This window comes from Oncorhynchus gorbuscha, linkage group LG22 (genome assembly GCF_021184085.1).
Source record: "Oncorhynchus gorbuscha isolate QuinsamMale2020 ecotype Even-year linkage group LG22, OgorEven_v1.0, whole genome shotgun sequence".
NCBI classification, from domain to species: Eukaryota; Metazoa; Chordata; class Actinopteri; order Salmoniformes; family Salmonidae; genus Oncorhynchus; species Oncorhynchus gorbuscha.
The window spans coordinates 19,075,274-19,084,920 of NC_060194.1; positions in this window are offsets into that span (position 1 = coordinate 19,075,274).

A 9,647-nucleotide genomic window follows, 5' to 3' on the forward strand; every position below is an offset into this window, starting at 1 on the left:
TGTGTTGCCTCTGCCTGTCAGAAGAAGAGATCCACAGCTCACAGGCGTGCCTGGCATGGATTGTGATTCCATCTCGTTCCTCACCCTTTTCAACGCGTGAGTGAGTCATTGACTCACTGATGACTAAAGATGATGAGCAATCGGCAAAGGCAATCTGTAATCTCCGGGCATCATGGCTTGGTAAGAAAGGTTTTATATACATATGTACACTGCTCAAAAAAATAAAGGGAACACTTAAACAACACAATGTAACTACAAGTCAATCACACTTTTGTGAAATCAAACTGTCCACTTAGGAAGCAACACTGATTGACAATACATTTCACATGTTGATGTGCAAATGGAATAGACAACAGGTGGAAATTATAGGCAATTAGCAAGACACTCCCAATAAAGGAGTGGTTCCGCAGGTGGTAACCACAGACCACTTCTCAGTTCCTATGCTTCCTTTCACTTTTGAATGCTGGCGGTGCTTTCACTCTAGTGGTAGCATGAGACGGAGTCTACAACCCACACAAGTGGCTCAGGTAGTGCAGCTCATCCAGGATGGTACATCAATGCGAGCTGTGGCAGGAAGGTTTGCTGTGTCTGTCAGCTAACAGGAGACAGGCCAGTACATCAGGAAATGTGGAGGAGGACGTAGGAGGGCAACAACCCAGCAGCAGGACCGCTACCTCCGCCTTTGTGCAAGGAGGAGCAGGAGGAGCACTGAAAGGGCCCTGCAAAATAACTCCAGCAGGCCACAAATGTGCATGTGTCTGCTCAAACGGTCAGAAACAGACTCCATGAGGGTGGTATGAGGGCCCGACGTCCACAGGTGGGGGTTGTGCTTACAGCCCAACACTGTGCAGGACGTTTGGCATTTGCCAGAGAACACCAAGATTGGCAAATTCGCCACTGGCGCCCTGTGCTCTTCACAGATGTAAGCAGGTTCACACTGAGCGCATGTGACAGACGTGACAGTCTGGAGACGCCGTGGAGAACGTTCTGCTGCCTGCAACATCCTCCAGCATGATGGGTTTGGAGGTGGGTCAGTCATGGTGTGGGGTGGCATTTTTTGGGGGGGCCGCACAGCCCTCCATGTGCTCGCCAGAGTTAGCCTGACTGCCATTAGGTACCGAGATGAGATCCTCAGACCCCTTGTGAGACCATATGCCATTGCGATTGGCCCTGGGTTCCTCCTAATGCAAGACAATGCTAGACCTCATGTGGCTGGAGTGTGTCAGCAGTTCCTGCAAGAGGAATTCATTGATGCCCGTTCCCCAGACCTGAATCCAATTGAGCACATCTGGGACATCATGTCTCGCTCCATCTCGCTCCATGTCTGTTGCACGACAGACTGTCCAGGAGTTGGCGGATCCCTTAGTCCAGGTCTGGGAGGAGATCCCTGCGCATACCCACTGCTTTTTTTCCAGACAGTACTCTGGAGCAGGTCTCCAATACCTTTATATATTAACATCCATATAAGGTGAGAGGTGATCCACAAGACTTTAGACTGTCTGTTAATCTGAATGAAGAGAGAACCTGTGTGGATCTGGAGATCTCATCTACTGAAGTGACAGACTCTGCTCTGTACTACATTCCCTCCACCACCCAGGGGAGGGAATGAGAGATGCAGTATCACTGAAAAGAGGACAAATGAGAGGAGAGGGGAGGGAAGGAGAGGCCAGGAGAGGTGGGGAGAGGAGAGATTGAGAATCTTTATAGCAACTGTACTTTGGGGTGGAGTTTGTAGGTGAACTAAACAGAAATGATCAACTGAAAACCTTGCAGATGAAGTTAGTTTGGAGTATTCAGCCTCTATGGTTCTATTAGTCAGTCTGACTTCCAACCCCAGCCATGTTGTTCATCTGGTCAATTATTATGTTCTCAGTAATAGGTAAGTTATGGCTTTCAAAGTAGTGTCATGTTTTCTGCTTAGAAAATTACAACAATAAATGTTTATTTCAATAAAAAAATTACTCAATCTTAATTTCTTCAAATTTGCAGGTGACACCTCTGAGCAGACTATAGAGCCAAACCAACACGAAGTGTATGCAGAAGTGGGTAGTAATGTTCTTCTTTCCTGCAACTACTCCTCAGCAGACAGTCTACTATGGTATAAACAGTCTCCAGGATCAACTCCCCAATACCTTCTGCTCATCCAGCACTACACTGGGACTGAACATAGAGCTGATTCTCTTGACTCTCGCTTCTCTGGTAAACTGAACAAAGAGAAGACCCGTGTGGATCAGGAGATCTCCTCTGCTGAAGAAACAGACTCTGCTCTGTACTACTGTGCTCTGAGGCCCACAGTGACAGGAAACCCTGAAACACTGTACAAAAACCTAACATCGCCTGAGAGAGTATTTCTGCTCTGGAGTTAAAGGTTTTATTTGACAATAGTGACATCAAGTGGAGTCAACATGCACCCATTATATTGTGTCAAGAGGAGGAGCTTAGTGTTACACAACATGTAATGAGTGAAACAGATTTTTTATTTAACCTTTATTTAACTAGGCAAGTCAGTTAAGAACAAATTCTTACTTTCAATGACGGCCTAGGAACAGTGGGATAACTGCCTGTTCAGGGGCAGAACGACAGATTTGTACCTTGTCAGGTCAGGAATTTGAACTTGCAACCTTCCGATTACTAGTCCAAAGCTCTAACCATTAGGCTACCCTGCCACAACCAGAGAGAGAATGTTCCAAGAGAAGATCATTAGAGAAGTCTCTGTCTAACACCCAGTGACTATGATGCTGCTCTATTCAGTCTTGTTTTTTGTGTACTTATAGGTAAGAATTCATTCTCCAGTAACTGAATATGTACTAACAGAATGTTCAATATCAATATCATACACTTTGAAACACCAAGTGTGGATATACTGTACACTGTCCACATTGACTCAGTAATACATGTTGTTATTTTTTACAGGTACAAGTGTTGAAGATGTAATTGCTCCAGACAGAGATGTAGTGGATGTTATGGAGGGTAGTAGTGTTAAACTCTCCTGTAGATACATCAGCTCATTAACCAACAGTCTGTTATGGTACCTCCAGCACCCTGGATCCTCTCCACAGTTCCTCATACTGGACTACTCTGGGGTCATAACCGACACTGATAGTACAAAATGGACCCTCATACATGAAGAAGAGGACAACCGTGTGGATCGGGAGATCTCATCTACTGAAGTGACAGTCTCTGCTCTGTACTACTAAGTAGCAATTCTGAAGATGACAATTCCACTAGGCCTATGGTGGGTGGTGTGGAGGGTGATATCATCACATCATCCTGCAGCTACACTGGCTCTGTAAAGAATCTACATTGGTATCATTAGTATCCCAGGTCTAAACTAGAGTTCCTGATTCTTGACTTCATATAGAACGCATGGATCTGGAGATCTCCTCTATTGAAGTGACAGACTCTGCTCTGTACTACTGTCCCATAGAGCCCACAGTGACAGGAAACACTTCCTCACACAAAATGTTGACAGTCTGACACAAATTTGCAGATGGTGTATATAGTATAGAGTGGGATAGTATTGTTGATCTATTGAAAAAACAAAGACTACAGCCAAACCTAGACATTTTCAAATAGAAATTAAGTCTAAAATAATCTGAGGAGGAGGCCAACAGGAACTGAAAACCCTTAACCACAAACCACAGAAGAAGAGTTACATATCCAGTTATCAGAGGAGGGCCCTCATAGTCAAACACTGGTATAGGCTGGGTATACCTGCAACCATGAGGATGTCTCTGTAGAGGATCTACTCAGCTCTCTCACTGTCTTATCTCTCAGTTGGTTTATCTAGTCTGTGTCAGGATGTCACTCATATTACTGTTGCTCCTCTCAGCATTTGTAGGTGAGTGCTGAATACTCAGGTTAAACTAAATAACATTTTGAATACAGTGACATTGCTTTTTTTCAATGAATGATTGCATTAAAAACTAAGTGGTATTTCACTGGGAAGTTTCGATTCTTTCTCTTGTCATACTTTATGGGCACCTAATCCATGTTTATCTTTAGAAATGAACATTAACACAATGACAATACTTATGTTGTTGCAGGTGATAGTATGGAGCAGGAAACAATAACTCCAGTGAAGCCTGAAGTCAATGCTCTCCAAGGAACAGACATCACTCTCTCCTGCAACTACAAAGGCAAAGTTAATAATCTCCAATGGTACCGTCAATACCCCGGATCCAGACCAGAATGTCTTATTTTGATCCTACAAACCAACAAGTATGTACAGAATACATCCATTACGACTCCACGACACACTGGTAGACTGAATGAAGGGAAGACCCGTGTTGACTTGATGATCTCCTCTGTTGAATTGGAAGACTCTGCTCTGTACCACTGTGCCTTGCAGCCCACAGTGACAGGAAACCCAGACACACTGTACAAAAACCTGTCAAGACCCTTGGATGTGAACAGTGCATTGTAGTCTGATCAATCAGATATAAAGGAGAGTACATTAATACATATATTACTTCCTGCACCTCCACAATAAAACACATTTAATATAAATATTATTCAGGAACTACTAATTCATATTGTCTGCATCTTCCTGTTCTGATATAACATGATCAACGATACCAGTCTGAATAAATACAGAATGAAGAACATTTGCGGTTTTGTTTCGCTTCCTTTTAGCAAAGATTCCCAAACTTTTTCACCCCATTCCAGCATTGTGGAACATCATGCCATGTTTATTCATGTGATATTTGAGTGATGCATTTTTTTACAATATCAATCGAGGGCAGTCATGATCTGAAATGTCTCTATTCAGAACTACAGCAAAATCATGAAGATGACATTTAGCAGCAATTCAACCCAGAAATACTGTTTAACTTGAATACCAGACTACCTTGAGTGTTGAGAGGTAGAGCAACAAAGTCAATGAGTGATTTGACATTACAGTATATAGTCTACAAGATGTTTGAAAAGAGGATAGTGACAGCACAAACAGTCAGTCATTCAGACCCCATGAAGATGTTTTAGTGCAATTCTGCTTTTTTCAATGTTCTTAGGTAAGTGCACAGGTTTTGCACTTCAGTTTTGGATTGCACACATATGTCTATATAGCATTTATGGTGCATGAATCAAGATATGATTCATTCAAAACATGTTTAAAGTGGTCCTATGGACAGATACTCCAATCTCCACTGTGGAGCGTTGCAGCTCCTTCAGTGATATCTTTGGTCTCTTTGTTGCCTCTCTGATTAATGCCCTCCTTGCCTGGTCATTGAGTTTTGGTGGGTGGCCCTCTCTTGGCAGGTTTGTTGCAAAGTACCTCAAAAGTAGTAAGTAATTGAACAGACTCATCTCTCTACTACTGTGCTCTCAGAGATTGTTATAACCAGTGTTGTTATACCTAGTGATACATATAAGACCCTGTACAAAAACCTAAAGAACAAAATGCTTTGTTGCTGTGTGGATCATCATTAAACATAAAACCACAATTTGATATCATAATAGCAGAGTTGAGATCAGAGAATTGTGGTCACACCTGCGCTATTAAGAATATGTTCTTAATTAGGGATCCCTCCGTGCGACAATCCCTTTAGCGGGAGCGATTTGACAACATCCAGCGAAATTGCAGCTCGACAAATTAAAAAACAGAAATACTCATAATAAGAATTCATAAAACATACTAGTGTTATACATCGGTTTAAAGATTCATTTCTTGTTAATCCAGCCGCAGTGTCAGATTTCAAAAAGGCTTTACGGCGAAAGCAGAACATGAGTTTATCTGAGGACAGCACCCAGCATACCAACACATGAAAATCAGATTTCAACCAGACAGGTAATATACAAAAGTCAGAAATAACAATATAATGCATGCCTTACCTTTGAAGATCTTCATCTGTTGGCACTCCAAAATGTCCCGTAAACATCACAAATGGTCCTTTTGTTCGATAAGTTGCTTCTATATATCCCCAAAATGTCCATTTATTTGGCGCGTTTGATTCAGAAAAACACTGGTTCCAACTCGCCCAACATGCCTACAAAGTATCTAATACGTTACGGTTAAGGGATTTTTTTTATCAATAATGACTAATTATGTATACATTTCAATCAGGACTGACTAATCAGAATACTATTATATTACTGTATAGATGTATGCATTTTATTTTAATCATTGTACTGAATATAATGTGTGTAATTATAATCAAGAGTAAGAACAAAGATTGTCTCTTGGTAGAAACAAATGAATTTATCGCCAGACTGGCTAGAATGCTTATCTACACAGGGAGACCTTGGCCTAGTCATAAATAATCTAAACTGGTGTGGGAAGATGTAGGAAGGCTTTGAACTATACTGCCATTGTAGCGGAGTGGAGGAGGGACGGGACAGTTTGAAACCTAATGACGTCATTTTCAGTTTATAACCTGTTGTAAATTGTATCATGTTCTGAACTCTTGAGAATATACACTATTGCTTGATTTTGAGACTGGTCTCCGCCCATTTTATGCAAATAAGTTTCTTACAAATCCTTAGAAATGGGCTGAGTGTATTAATTGAATTGGGTAATAAACATATAGGAATTTAATTCCTCTAACAGTTACCTGTAACTTTATCCAAACATTTCAAACAACTTTCCTAATCCAACTTTAGGTATTTTAAAATGTAAATAATCAATAAAATTTAAGACGGAATATACTGTGTTCAATAGCAGATAAAATGAAAGTGGAGAGAGTTCCAGGTCGTGCACACCAAACAAAAAAGTACACTTGCCTTGACACTCAGAAAGGAAAGGGCTACTTCTTCATTTCTGAAAGGAAAAACATCAACCAATTTTAAAGACTGTCTAAAGACTGACATCTAGTGGACATCATAGGAACTGCAAGCATATTTATATTAAAAAGGGATTGCCATAGAAACCTAATGGAAAACAGATTGAGCTCAAAAATAAATTTCCCTGGATGGATTGTGCTCAGGGTTTCGACTGCCAAATCTTTTCTGTTATACTCACAGACATTATTCAAACAGTTTTAGAAACTTCAGTGTTTTCTATCCAAATCTAGTAATAATATGCATATCCTAGCTTCTGGGCCTGAGTAGCAGGTAGTTTACTTTGGGCATGCTTTTCATCCAGGTGTGAAAATACTGCCCCCTAGCCCAAAGAGGTTGTTAACTGACTTGCCTAGTTAAATAAAGGTTAAATAAAAAATCTATATCCAATGCACTGTGAGAAATATGTGTTCTTAACTCTTCAATTAGTAGTCTTCAGTACTGAGTGGAAGGGGTGCCAGGCCATTTAGGATCTTGAATACAAGACATGCATCAGTGTATTGCACATGCTTTTTCCAACTCAGGAGCTCATGCTTTCTGAGAATGTAACAGTGGTGATGGCTATTTGGCTTCCTATCAAGCACTTTGAGAGCCTGTTTGCAGACAGACTGAATGGGTTTTAAAGTTGTACCGCAAGCTTGGGCCCAATTAGTCAAGCATTGTGTTAAGTGGGGGAGTATCATAGATTTGAAGTACAGTTTTGCTACCTCTGTAGTCAAACAATTATGTATGTATTGGAAATGAGCTAGGTTGAATTTGGTAATTTGAGTTTGCTTTTTAAAAGAGAGGTTGGAATCAAGAATTATGCCATGGTACTTAAAATCGGATACCCCCTGGAGCTTTTCCCCTGAGACAGAGACATCTAGCTCAGTGGCATCAGTTTTCCTCTTTTACATTGAGATGCAACATGAGTCCGCGAGCCACTTTGTAACCTGGACCATTACAGTAGTGAGTTCTTATGTTGCTTATTGTTTGCTCTTTGCATGCACATATATCACTGTATCATCAGCATACATTTGAACTTCATACCCAGTACAGACAGAAGGCAGATCATTAATGTACAGGATGAACAGTATTTACCTTTGGGGCACGCCCACATCGTCGCTAAGAGTGGCAACAGTTAGTTTTGACTATTACGCTGATGAGGTAGCACCAACTTTTTAAAGTTTCTAGATTTGTTAACTTCTTGGTGAAGGGGCAGTATTCTCACATCCGGATGTAATGCATGCTCAAATTCAACTGCATGCTACTCATCCCCAGAAGATATGCATATTATTGGTAGATTTGGATAGAAAACACTATGGAGTTTCTAAAACTGTTTGAATCATGTCTGTGAGTATAACAGAACTTATGTAGCAGGCGAAACCCAGAGGACAAATCATTCAGATTCATTTTTTTGAGGTCACTCTCTTTTCAATGAGGTTTCATTGGGAATCCAGATTTCTAAGGGAAATCTTGCAGTTCCTATCGCTTCCACTGGATGTCAACAGTCTTTAGAAATTGGTTGAGGTTATTCCTTTGTGTAATGAAGAAGTATGGCCATCTAGAACAAGGGTCACTTGAAGTGTACTGTTAGATAGAGGCACGTGACCAGAAAGCATGCTTCAGTTTGTTTTCTTCCTGTATTGAACACAGATCATCCTGTCTTCAATTTGATTGATTATTTACGTTTAAAAAAAAGTTGTATTACAAAAGGCATGAATTATGTTTTTATTTCTGTGTTTTGTGTCGCACCTGCAGGGTTGAAATATGGTTTCTCTCTTTGTTTACGGTGGTGCTATCCTCAGATAATAGCATCGTTTGCTTTTGCCGAAAAGCCTTTCTGAAATCTGACATGTTGGCTGGATTCACAACAAGTGTAGCTTTAATTTGCTATCTTGCATGAGTGATTTAATGAAAGTATGATTTATATTAAGATTTATATAGTAATTTATTTGAATTTGGTGCTCTGCATTTTCCATGGCTTTTGGCCAGGTGGGACGCGTCCCACATATCCCAGGGAGGTTAACCTTTCTAGCTCAGGGCTTCCGCTAGCGGAACACCTCGTCCACATTCCGCTGAAAAGGCAGTGAGCGAAATTCAAGAATTCAAAAATATTTTTTAGAAATATGTAACTTTCAAACATTAACAAATCCAATACAATCATAATCTGAGAACGGCGCTCAGAACCCAAAACAGCCAGAGGAATAGCCGCCATTTTGGAATCAACAAAGTTAGAAACAACACCATAAATATTCACTTACCTTTGATGATCTTCATCAGAAGGCACTCCCAAGAATCTCAGTTCCATAAAGTTCCATCATTTATGTCCAAATAGCCACTTGTTGTCAGCATGTTCAGCCCAGTAATCCATATTCGTGAGGCGCGAGCATTTCATCCAGACAAAAACTTGAAAAGTTACGTTACATGTCAAACGATGTATGGAATCAATCGTTAGGATGTTTTTAACATAAAACATCAATAATGTTCCGACAGGAGAATTCCTTTATCTTCAGAAAAGGCACTGGAACGAGAGGTAACTCTGTCGGGAGCGCTCGTCATGAGACCAAGGTACTATGCCAGACCACTGACTCAAACAGGTCTCATGAGCCCCTCCTTTATAGTAGAATCCTCATTCAAGTCTCAAAAGACAGTTGGCATCTAGTGGACGCCCTAGGAATTGCTACCTCATCCATATCTCAATGTGTACTCGGTAGGCAAAGCATTGAAAAACTACAAACCTCAGATGTCCCACTTCCTGGTTGGTTTTCGCCTGCCATATGAGTTCTGTTATACTCACAGACATAATTCAAACAGTTTTAGAATATTCAGTGTGTTTTCATCCAATACTAATAATAATATGCATGTATTAGCATCTGGGACAGAGTAGG